The 10,403-nt window shown below is 48.4% G+C and overlaps 1 long non-coding RNA gene across 1 annotated transcript; it reads left to right on the forward strand.

Moving 5' to 3' along the window:
- Positions 1-2,895: 2,895 nt before the first annotated feature.
- Positions 2,896-7,028, forward strand: LOC122232036. Its single transcript, XR_006209358.1, has 3 exons — positions 2,896-4,085; positions 5,134-5,334; positions 5,818-7,028. It is a non-coding gene; the product is annotated as an uncharacterized LOC122232036 (long non-coding RNA).
- Positions 7,029-10,403: the final 3,375 nt, after the last annotated feature.

Genomic DNA, 10,403 nt, shown 5'->3' on the forward strand with positions numbered 1-10,403 from the left:
CCAAGTTTTTGTTTTGCTTTTAGTCCAGTGCAAACCTGTGTGCACTGGACCATGTGCCTGAGCCAGGGCTGCCTTGCTGGGGTTTCTTTTCCTCTTACAGTGAGTTCATACCAGAAGGGGCGGCAGAGCAGGGGTGAGGAACCCCTAATAGGAGGAATGCCTTATCAAGGGAGACAAACAATGAGAGTACGATTGAAGCTGAAGTCCGTGGGGCTGCCCAGACAGCCAACCCGTCTTGCAAGTGCTTTGGCTGGTTTTGTTGTGTCAGTGGACTCACACCATTCGATGGTGTCATCTCTCGTGTATCACCAGACTGCGATAGCCAGAAACGATGCAGTGATGACAAAATGAACGCATGGCTAGCCCACTGCTTCCCACTGGCACGCATGAGGCCGGTAGGGACTGTGAGCAGGCAGAAGGCCGCTCACAGCATGTCGTGCGTAGGCACAGCGTGTGGTGTGGGGCAGCCAGCTCTTCTGACCCCGCTGTCGCCCACAGGCCGAGCAGAGGCGTGGCTCTTGAGCAGACGCTCAAGAAATGCTCTTGATGAGCGGGGTAGGCTTGACAGGGGCTGGTAGGCAATGGGTTGAAGATACCATGGTTGCAACTCCACAAATGAGGCAATGCCCCATTTCCCAATGAGCAGGTTACAAAAGTCTTGTGTGTGTGTGTGTGTGGTTTTTTCCCCTTGGTCAGCCTGAATCTATATACTTTAATGATGCAAGAGAAAGAGTCAAATTTCTAGTTATAAGATTTATTGATTTAATTATGTGCATATATAAAATCATACACACATATATATTTTTTTTAGAAACGTTGTCTTTTTTTTTTTCAGTCATTATTCAGACTCTTCATCATCACCTGTCTTTGTCATCACTCGAGCCCCTTTTTCAGTGATCTCACCCAGTCTTTGAGAACACACCATCCTGCTTCTGCCCAAGTATCTTTGGGGTTCAGTACTTTTTGAGTCTGTATGTTGTGGTCCCTGGAAATGTTTGCTCAAGCTCAATACCCATGCACTACTTGTGATCTCCATAAAGCTAACTTCTTGTTGTACTGCTTTTAAAGGTGATTTTAATGAGGTTGGGGCTACACAAGGGAATGTTCATGCATTTTAACGATGCATACCAATGTATGAAGGGGTGAAATGACACCAGGTTTGGGATTTTCTGTAAGCTAGTTCAGCAAAGAGGGGTGTCTGACTGGCTCAATCTGTGGAGCACATGACTCTTGATCTTGGGGTTGTAGGTTCGAGCCCCACATTGGGTGTAAAGATTACTTAAAAGTAAAATTGGAAAAAAAGAGAGTTCAGCAAAGAGACAAAGACAAAAGACAAAAAAGGAACAAGTGTAGCAAATTTGGAAAAATCTAGGTTATTATTAATCTGGGTGATGGGCATATGGAACTTCATTTTACTATATGCTTTTTTGATATGTGTAAAAATTTTCATAATAAAAACATTTTTTTTTAATGAGCTTTAAAAGACTTGCTTACAATATCTAATTCTTATAGTTGGAGACCAAACCTCCTGGAATAACTACAAAAACTTTTAAATGTGTTTTTTTATTAAAATGGTTTAAAAAAATTTTTTTAAGTTTATTTATTTTTGAGAGACACAGAGAGAGAGAGAGAGAGAGAGAGAGCGTGAGCAGGGGAGGGTCAGAGAGCGATGGAGACACAGAATCTGAAGGAGGCTCCAGGCTCTAAACTGTCAGCACAGAGCCCGATGAGGGGCTCAAACCCATGAACCGCGAGATCATGACCTGAGCTGAAGTCAGTCATGAACCGAGTCACCCAGGCGCCCCTAAATGTTTTTTATTAAAAAAAACAACAACCCAAATCATACCTCCAGGAAATCTCCATAATCATCCCAGACAACCACTGATTGAATTCCTTTCAGGGTATTTTGTTATTTAAAATAAAGAAATCAAGGGGCACCTGGATGGCTCAGTTGGTTAAGCATCAGCTCTTGATTTCGGCTCTGGTCATGATCCCAGGGTTGTGGGATCGAGCCCCACATCAGGCTCTGCGCTGACAGCACGGAGCCTGCTTGGGATTCTCTCCCTCTCTCTCTCTCTCTCTCTGCCCCTCCCCCACCCACATGCACAGGTAAGCTCTCTCTCACAATAAATAAGCATTTAAAGTAAAATAAAATAAAGAAATTGAGTGAGCACTCGATAATATGAGGAACTTTTAAGAGACACAAATACAGGATGACATCTCAGATTTGCCCACGTGTGTTATTTTCCTTTGTCTTTGTTGGGGTGAGCGGATGGGGTTGGTATGGGCCCCAAACAGATAACTTTTGTAAGTGATGGGGAGCTGGCCAGGGTACTTTGTCAAAAGTACCTATTACCTAGTGCCCTTGTTGGCATCTGAGCTGGAAGGCACAGGATAGCAGGGAACATGCTGTCCTGGGAGCCGGCCTGGTGTCATAGGCCTGGGATGGGGCGTCAGTCATGGTGTAAAAGGGGAGAGGCTGCATTTTCTTCGTTGGGCAACGCTTATCCCCTGGACAGAGGGCACAGAGCTATGATGTACACAGCCAAAATGAGAGGGGTTGGGGCAACTGTCCAGCGAGCTCAGTCTAAGTCAGGCAAGAGTGTTGGGGCCTCAGAGTCCTAAATAGGCACGGTCGGAAGGAATCAGAAAACTCTTCAAAATTTACATTAGTTTCATAGTAATGGCTTTTCCAAAGTTCGGGGGGGGGGGGAGAGAAAATACATTATTTTTAAACATTTTGGAAGGATAAGATTCCTTCCATGCAAACAGAGTGGATTATTTGCAGAGAGTATTGAAATTAAAAATATCTACCCAGCCTGTGTGGGAAGTCTGGAATTCTCTGGAATTCTTTTACTTTATTGTCTTCTCCCCCACGAATGCACTGTGCCGTGCCACAGGCCAGTCACAACCTTTCAGAGAGTTACTTCTGACACTTTGTGGTATCACCTCAGTCACACTGACCATGTCATAAGAGAGAGAATCTTTCGTGTTTTGAAAGAACCTTCTCTCAGACATAAAAATCACAGCGTAATGGCTGTAGAGTGACCATCTCAACATCACGGTGCGAGCAGATCGGAATGCAGACAAACAAAGGAAGAGAAACAAACGGAGAGCAGGTTCTTTGTGGAAGATGCGTGGTTTTGTGATGAGCTAAGTGTCGATTCTAACCCCCAAGGACCGAAAAGTGTGAGGTTAGGTAAGCGTCTGCCAGATTCATTATTGCCATGTGGATTCTGTGAAGTCAGCTTACAGGTCACTGGCAGTAGCTGCCGAGTAAAGTTCACTGACTGTGCATCCGTGCCCCGATTGGGCAGTTCCTGAAAACACCGCCTGCACCACCTTCTGGAAGCCCTTTGCTACCTTCAGGTCCGCACCGTGAGGGCGGACGCTTCTAGCACGGGAGCTCTGGCTGAATTCTGCAGGCATTGCTTGAGAAACGCCAAGTGGCCACTGGCCAGGGTCTAAGTTAAACCAGGAGATGGCTATCAACTCAAGTTGTTGGGTTTGGCACGTCTTTCTCGAGCTGCTGTGCGGAGCAGGAAAGAGAGACGTTTGTTTGTGGCCTTCGTTCATCAGTCCTATAGTGCACGCTTTAATCTGAAGCTTTTATTTGCTCAAGGGAAAAACAAGTCGGACTTGCCCACCGCGGAGGATTTCAATTGGACGGGGCCATAGAGTCTTCCACCCACGCTTTTTTTACATTTATTTTCCAGCAACCTCATCAAGTGGTTTGGGATGCCTTCTGGTTGTGTTAAAAACTTTCCAATAGATTTGCTGCACGTCCTATGATAAATATAATCGTTTCCCCATGAATCATGATGATTTTGTACAGTACATTTATGCGCACGCGCACGCTGTTTGCATGAAAAATAGTGCGGCTGTATTAAGGAACGCTGATCTGGCTGCAAAGCCGTTACCGTTGGGTTTTCTTCAGTGTGGTTATCCTTCCTTCTGGTCGGTGAATAAATATCGTTTGGACAAGGTCTGGCCCAGACGCTTTAACCGTAAAGCTTAATGTATAACTAGTATGTTTTTCTTCTGTGTCAGCAGTTGGCAACACGATACTGTAAATAAGGATTCTGGTGAGTAAATGGATGTCTGTATCGAGAGGAGGGGAAGGCTGGAGTAGGCAGTTTTGAAATTCATGCCAGGGGTTGCTACAAGTGATAAGGTAATTTGAGTAACCTGTAAGACCTGTGGATTCACAGGTTTCAAAAACAGGAAAGTCTCTTGTTTAAAAACCCTCTAAAGCAACATGTGGGCTTAGAAAAGAAGCTGGCTTGTGGTTAGGTGATTGTACTTCCTTATTGATATAATGGCTGGTGACGCAAGGCCTCCTGGGATTGCAGTGCTGTGACCGCAGGCCCGACAGTTACCCTGACCAGGTTCTGAAACAGGCCCGGGGCTTTCTGGACGGATGAGAAGTCTAAAAATTTCCCTTTTCATTTCCTCTCTTGTGTGACTTTGTCTTTTTTTTTTTTTTTTTTTTAAACCTGGTAATTGAAAAGGGAATTTTGCCTGTGCTGTGAAGGAGTTTATCTTGACTGAGTTGCTTCTCTCCTACTCCTCAAAAATCCCACCCTGAAAACCCCAAGCTAAAAAAAAAAAAAAAAATTCATCCATTCTCGCAGATTTTTCAGTGAGTCTATGTTTGATTAATCTGCTTTGAGGCTGGGTTCAGAACGAGCAGATCTTTGAAAAGGGTATGAATTTTGAAAAACACTCCGGAACTTGTCTGTATCCTCAACCTTCTGGGTGTTTCAAGCCCAGTGAATGCTGTGTCCTTCCGGAAACCTAACCCTCGCACAGCCAGCCGGGAGGCTCGATTGGGTAAATGCTCCCAGGACTCATGCTCGCGTTCTGAAACACGAAAACAGATGCCATTCCTGGGTGACACAGCTAACTGACCACGGCATGGAGAGTTCCACCGGCTAGATGGTGGAACCCACTTCCCCACCCAGACTCCTCCCAGAATCCTTATGGCTGCATTCTTCCTTACCCATCTTACGTATGTTTGTAAGCCAACACATATGCGTGTGTCTATGTACCTGTGTGTATGTTTGTGTATACGTATATGTGTGTGCATACATATATACGCACACACATCGGCGTGTTTTCTATGCTATTTAGGCCGGCCCACGAGTCTCTTTCATTTTTCTGCAAATTCAAAGAAGATAACGTAAGGAAGAAGTGTATATTTTCACGTTCCAGTAAATTACCAGTCTAACGTGCTGATTCTCACCAAACGATGCCCTCATAGTGATTCCCTCGTCTTGGCTCTGACGATCTGCCTGGGATGAATGAGTGTCAGACTTTACTGCTCTCTTTTTGGTAAGCCCGAAGAATCTGCCCAATCGTGTCACTGAGGCCACAAGGAAATGTCATCCTGCTAAGCGTGGGAGCTAATACCTGCCCAAATGTTAAGGTTGTAGTGAGAGCAAGAACCGTTTTCTGCATTATGCATATCTATGGTGTGTGTGTGTGTGTGTGTGTGTGCGCGCGCATGGGTACTGAATGTGAGTGTGTCTGCTTTGTATTGCACGTACTGTGTGTGTGGATGGGTACTGTGTGTGTGCGTGAGTACCATGCGTATGTAACCGTGCGTGCACGTGCTGTGTGTGTACACGAGCACTGGGCACGTGCGCGAGTGTGCACGTGTACCATCCGTGTGCATACAAGTGCACACGTGCATGTATACTGTGTGCGTGACACACGGGATGTCACAGAGCCATGGGGGCAGTGACGCGGAGGAGGCTGGTGTGGGGCAGGTCGATCACTTCAGAGCTTTTCTTTTGCTTTGTTGCCCTGTTACAGAAACTTAAAGACAGGTAAAGCGTGTATCCCATTTCTCCTTCCCGCCTGCCTCTCAAGCGAGTTCTGTGTGAATGTCTTTTAACTCCAGCCTCAGGAGAAAGGAGAGCATTTTGGAATTGAGAACACGGAGCAAGGATTCGACCCGGCACCGTTCTCTTTTGCTCTGCGTGTGTGTGTCTGTGTGTTTCTTGTGTGTCCAAAAGACAGAGAGGAGAAGCCAAAAAAAGGCAAAACAGGGAATCGGATTGGAAAGAGACTATAAGTTTGTATTCATAAAATAAGACTTTTATTCCTCTACCCAGGACTCTGCCCCAATTTCCTGTCACTCACCTCAGTGTCAGTGCTGACCCACTTCTGGCTATTTTTATTTGTTCCTTGAAAATCCTTGCTGCGTGATTAAAGTTTACTCTCGTCAACTTTGTTCTGACCCTCCCTGCCATCTGGGTCCAAAAGTGCAGCCCTTCCCACCTTGCTCCCTGTAATGACGGGTGAGTTCAGAGCCAAGGAACAGCAGGGTTTTACTGGCAATGTGCCAAATCAGCGACCCCTTTCCCTGCTTCCAGAGCTGGCAGCGAGGAGCTCCTGCCTGCTCGTGGAGCGTCGCTGCCCGTGTCTTCGCCTTTTGTCTGGTTTTCCTCTCGGGAGCACGCACAGTCCCCCCCCACCCGGCGACAGCATCTCCGTGTCCCAGCACTGCGGGGGGGCTCTCACCCCCCGGGGACAGCGAGTGTGCGGGCACTTATCTAGGATTACAACCTGAGTCAACAGTGGGACCAGGAAGTGGACTCAGGGTCCAGCATCGTATGGAAAGTTGGGTGTATTTACTTTTCTCTCAAAGCAAACTTTGATTTACTCTTTAATAAGTCACCGCTGAGGATATAATTCTAGAAAACCCAAGTTCCCATGTTGATAACACAGGAGAGGAAACAGTGAGTCTTTGCATTTTTCCAGCTTTATCATTAACCCCAGGTGTGGAAACTCATTTGCTTTAGAAGGATTCGCTTCCCAAGTTTTCAAGAAGGTGATCATTCTCCATTGATGAGGTATTTTGGGCATCCTTAGCTGAAAGGCATTATAAACGGGGTGGCCCATGGCACCCTGGAGGAGCTGTGTGACTGACTAACCGGTGACCTTGGCTTCGGACAGGTTAACGTCTTGGCTCTATCACTCCCCGTGTCACCTGGGGAATCTCTTCACTTCATTGGCCTCAGTTTCCTCATCTGTAAAATGGAGATAAAAAGTGGTCCCCCTCAGAAGGTTGTTACAAGGATTCAGGAGGGAGACGTATGTGAAGGGTCAGAAGGGAGAGTGGAATAAAGGAGATGCTTAGTATTCAAGCTCCTGGGATTACGTATGACTTAAGTCATTTTGATCGTGTGGAGTAAACCTTCTCATTTTGCTTTCTAGAAGTTTCTCGAGGAAGTCACCTGTCCAAGGTACAAAATGTGATTTCATCCTCCGTGCTTTCCCTGTTTGCTTCCACATGAGTGGATGGAGCAGAAGGGCTAGAATAAAAGAATGTTCTTACCTCACTGCTGATGGGGACGCGGGTCCTGGGAGTGGTTGGGGTGAAAGTTTCCTCTCCTTATGGTCAGTACTTCCTCATTAAATGTGGTGAGCTGCAAACAAAGGAAAAAAAAAAAAACAAGAAGAAAAAGGAGGCCCCCAGGACCCTTCTCATATGTCTGTGATGATCTCTGCAGAGGAGTCATTTCTTTGCTTGCCCCATGGGCCCAAAAATAACTTCCAGGGAGAAGGAGAGCACCCTTTTCTTGAGTTCTCACAAGCTTCTCTCCCGACAGCTCCTGTAGCAGAGATGTGAGCAGGAGTGCATATGTGATGAGCATCAGGAGCAGAAAGAGGGGGGGCACCCAGGAGATGAGGGGTGCGGGGGTGGGTGTGCCATGAGGGGCGCACTCTCTCGAGAGCTTGCCGCTTTTGAAATCTCTAATTGCCATGCACCGGTGATTCTGCACTCTGTCAGTGATAGAATCCTCCTTCCACAGGGCGGCCATTCCTCCTGGGCACTGGATGAGCTGGGGTAGAAGGGAGACAGCGTGGCCCAAAGTTAAAGGAACCTGAGACATTTCTTTCCTCCAAAAGAGGCTGGAGAAGCCAAGTGTTCAGGCATTCTTTGGGGGTCGAAAGAGTGATGACAGACGGGGAGAGACGTGTCCATAGACCGTGTAGTGAGATGTCCCCTGCCTCTGCTTGTGACCCCCAGCAGCCCACGGGGCGGGCCTGGGAGTGGAGCCACCATGGGGCTGCTCTGGACTGGGCTGGGCTTGGGGTGGGGGGGTGGTCACACGTTGGAGACAAGCTGGTAATCGGACCTTCGAGCAAAGCTGGAGGTTGAGGGTGTGACAGAGGCCGGTAGCATTCCTGTATGTAGAGACTCCTTCCCCTTCGGCCCTGACCTGGAGATGGGTGCTCCTTCTGCCCTGCTCCGCTGCCATTTCTGGTGGAAATAGCTGGAAAGACTCCTGCTTACCAACAGCGGGGCTCCTTTAGCTCCCACTGCTACCTGGTGACACGCACAGAATCGTGCTCGTTCAACAGATGAGGAGACAGAACCTCCCCAGTATCACCCCGCTGGGAAGTGATGGGTCTGGAATTGTCTGCCACACCCTGGCCTCTCTGCCTCCAAGGCTGAGGAGACCCTGAGGAAGCCATCGTTTCTTTCCAGTGTTTTGCAAGGCTGGGTGCAACATCATCTTGGGGAGAGTACACGGGGCTCCCCTTAAGCTCACTAGGCCAGCTTATGATGCAGCACAACCGAAGACACTGCCTTTGTGTTCTTGAAGGACACAGAGCCAAATAAATAGACCCTCAACAAGCTGGGGCTGTTTCCAGAGGGGCTGGGTTCCCATGTATGGCAAGACTCATACAGGGCGGTGGAACAGATGTTGAGAGAGCAGTTTGCTTTGAAGGTGACCTTGGAGGCACATGGCCTTTATCGGTTTTCTGGAATCCTTGCTCAGAGGCAGGCCTGACCGTGGGCCCCTGCTGGCAGAAGTGCCTCCTTGTCGTGAGGGCTTTTTGGCTGTGGAAGAACTTGAGAGAGACTCTCACCACCCTCTCTGTGCTCAGGATTTGCTCATCCCTCCCCACCTACTTCCCAAGCACAGAGGAAGCCTCAGAAAACGAGGGAAATGTCTTACACGGAGTCCACTTGAGTTGGTAGAATCCAGTGTGATGCAAGACCCCGTGTTTGAACTCATCGAGGCCTGTCTACCAGGTTCGTTGAACCCCAGGCGCCTGGAGGGCCCCTGAGCACTGGGCCAACCCGATGGATAGGCTAGCGTGAGGCTACGGCCGGGGCCAGGTCCCCACCGAAGGGAGGAAGCCAGGAGCCCCGGTGCTAGGCCTCGTGTGATCTCGGGACAACATTCGGCGGTCTGCTTTGGGCCCGGCCTCCCTGAGTCGGAGAGAGGAATCTACCTTAGCGAAGGAAGACCTGGCCTGTTGGGTTATTTGTGGCTCTCTTCTTGCCTGCCTTTGTTCCGCGGATTGGTGTGCATAAAAGGCTGGCTGGGCCGGCGAGAAGTGCCCATCAGTGACTCGAACAGGAAATTGGAAATCGGACACCGAGGGTCTACCCCCACCCTGCCTCTGACTCACGCTCAAACAAACCCAACACCCGTCCTGACCTCTGCCCCCTCCATCTGTGGCCGGCCAGGCCTGACAGCAGCCCCGTCTCCCCACCAGGGGAATGCTTCCAGAAGTCCAGCACTGGGCCAGCTTGCTGTGGGAGAGAATCCCTCAGGTGTCCACATGAAGGCCGTGGATGCAGTCTCTCTCTCTCTCTCTCTCTCTCTCTCTCTCGCCCGCTCTCTTTTTGTCTTCAACAAAGTGAATTCTTAAATTTTTTCTCTTTAAATTTTCATCCATTATATTCATCAACGCAGCGAGATGGAACATTTGGCAAAATTATTTCAAGTAGCACTCCAACCTGTGATCGTAATTTCAAATCGAGGAATTTGCTGAGTAGCCGTGGGAAGAACAAAGGGCCAGAGGGGGAGGGGAGGCAGGTTGTGCGCACGCGGACGGGGAACTGGCCTGCTCCGGCCTGCAGTGTGTCTATACTGGGCGGGGTAGGACTGCAGTTTCCATCTGCTGAACACACGGCACAAACCACTTAAAACTAGATACGCGGGCAGAGGATTGAGATTCAGTTTAATACGATGGGCCGAAAGCTTCACCCAGGAGTGGGACCGGCCTGGCCTCGCATCTTCAAGCCCCGCCACTCACCAGCCTCCGCTGGGTCACCTGTAAAATGGGAACAGTCACTGTAACCACATCTTCGGGACCATTATGACATATATTCCTTTAGCTGGCTAATTACTAGCACGTAGTAAGTGTTCAAAATGCTATTACTGTCGCCGACATGCAGAAACGGACAATTTCCGAGCTTCGTCTTTGCAACTGACTCGTTCAGCAAACATCTGTTGAGCACCTATTATGCTCCAGCAGTGGGGCTGGGTGTTGTAGGAGTACAAACATGTAAAGCATAGGCATTAATATGCTACTAGATAAATAACGATACTTCTGTTGAGTTGAAAATGACTCCCAAGAATATTTAATTC

This window comes from Panthera tigris, chromosome D2 (assembly GCF_018350195.1).
Source record: "Panthera tigris isolate Pti1 chromosome D2, P.tigris_Pti1_mat1.1, whole genome shotgun sequence".
In the NCBI taxonomy this organism is placed as follows: domain Eukaryota; kingdom Metazoa; phylum Chordata; class Mammalia; order Carnivora; family Felidae; genus Panthera; species Panthera tigris.